The sequence below is a fragment of the Prunus persica genome, chromosome G4 (assembly GCF_000346465.2).
Source record: "Prunus persica cultivar Lovell chromosome G4, Prunus_persica_NCBIv2, whole genome shotgun sequence".
In the NCBI taxonomy this organism is placed as follows: domain Eukaryota; kingdom Viridiplantae; phylum Streptophyta; class Magnoliopsida; order Rosales; family Rosaceae; genus Prunus; species Prunus persica.
This window is the reverse complement of record NC_034012.1, coordinates 22,555,398-22,557,526: the sequence shown is the minus strand read 5'-3', so window position 1 is coordinate 22,557,526 and position 2,129 is coordinate 22,555,398.

Genomic DNA, 2,129 nt, shown 5'->3' with positions numbered 1-2,129 from the left:
ATCATACTTGAATTCAGGATTACTTTCAACGAAGTGGAGACTTATTAGAGCACATGCCATTGACATACGATATAAGAGCAATATTAGGTCAATATAGGTGCACTATAGAGGCAATATTATAGCAATATAAGGGCAATACGATAGCAATAGTTTAACAATATACATCCAATAGGGTGGCAATATGCATACACTATCTATGCAATACAAAAATATTAAGGCAATATACATACAATAGAACTACAATATTAAGTCAATCTACATACAATACATACACATTACAGACAACATTTTACACATGCAAAAGAAATCGCCACCGAACCTTAACAATACTAGCCCGCGAAGGGAAAATGAAGGCAACAAAAGATCCATGTACTCGGGTGAGCTGAACTGAAGCAGCACTCACCGTTACTACAGGTCCATCAAAAAATCCATGTCTTTGTCCTTTCTCCTTGCTGCATGCACGAGGCTATGATGAGCCATTCCCTCAGCACCCATATTCAGCACCTGCCAGACACCAGCTACATCAATTTCCCTCAAATTGTAGTCTGGTGAGATGACCGAAGCATAATCTCGGAACATTTCAAAGCCGTTGTTGAAACATTCAACCATTTCATGGTTATATTCTTCAGATTGTGTGAATTTTTCGACGGCATTTTTCTTTCTCTCTTCCAATTTCAACTTCAAGGACTCTAACTCTTTGCTCCGACTTTTTGCTTTTAGAGTTTGCTTCACCTCTCCAGCGTATGCTTTGTTCAACTTGTTGGCCAAGTTTCCCATAACTTGGCCATGAATATCGCACTTACTCTCCCACCAATCCGTTGCCTTTGACATATATTGGAGGTGGTGCTTGACGGCAGAGATTTTGTCAAGCGGATCATTGCTCTCAGCCTCACTTCCAGATGAAGTGGGATCATGATTGGGAGTCCGAGGTGGAGATGGGAATGGCACATGCCACGGCTGGTCCCCCGGGTAACTGACATGCTCGTTTGGAGGGCGTACATCCGACATCTTTAAGTATTGCTGGGGACAATTCACAGCTGTTACCTGCAACAAAACAAATAAAGGTAGATTCAGTCTCCAGTTGTAAACGACAATTGGTTAGCTGTAGTGGAGAATATTTGCGTTTTAGTAAGACTAATTACCTTTCCCGTTAAGAAGGTGCCTCTGTTGCAGTTCTATATAGGAAGGTTCAGTTATATGTACGAACTTATATGAAGTATATTGGGTATTTAGTTGGTGCATTCATTTGATGGGATTGCAAACTACACCATTAACTCCTTGGCTGTAATTTACAGCAGTACAACATTACATTAACAACAATAAAATTGGCTTCCAAACGACAAAAAAACAAACCTGAATGGGAAATTGGAAATTGTGGATTTCAACCCAAAATAGGACTATGTAACTAAGCATTTATTGCGAATTTCAGAACAGAAAATTGGAAAATAGCGAAATTGGAAAATTGGAAAATAGGAAAAGTGAAAACTTGGAGAATGGGAAATAAGGAAACTTGGAAAATTGGAAATAGAACAAAAGGAAAATTGGCAAATCGGAAATACGAAAAAATGGAAAGTTGGAAATTTGGGAAATTTGGAAAATTGGAAATAGGAAAAAAGGAAAAATTGGAAAGAGGAAACTAGGCAATAGGATAAAATGACACTTGGAAAATTGGAAAATTGGAAAAAGGAAAAAAGGACACTTGGAAAATAGGAAATTTGGAAATTGGAAATTGGAAATTTGGGTAATTGGAAAATAAAGCAACTTGGAAAATTGGAAAATTTGAAATTGGACAAAAGGAAACTTGGAAAATAGGAAAATAGGAAAAAAAGGAAACTCTGAAAACATGAAAATTGGAAAATTCTAAATAGAAAATAGGAAAAAAGGACACTTGAAAAATAGCAAATTCGCAAATTGGATAATTGGAAAATTGGAATATTGGATAACTGGATAATTGAAAAATAGGAAATAAAGCAACTTGGAAAATAGCAAAATTGGAAATAGAACAAAAGAAAGTTAGCAAATTGAAAAATTGGAAAATTGGAAATAGAAAAAAAGAAACTTAGAAAATAGTCCAATTGGAAAAAGAAATTGATATTGACAAAACTTAAATTGAAAATGGAAATAGGAAC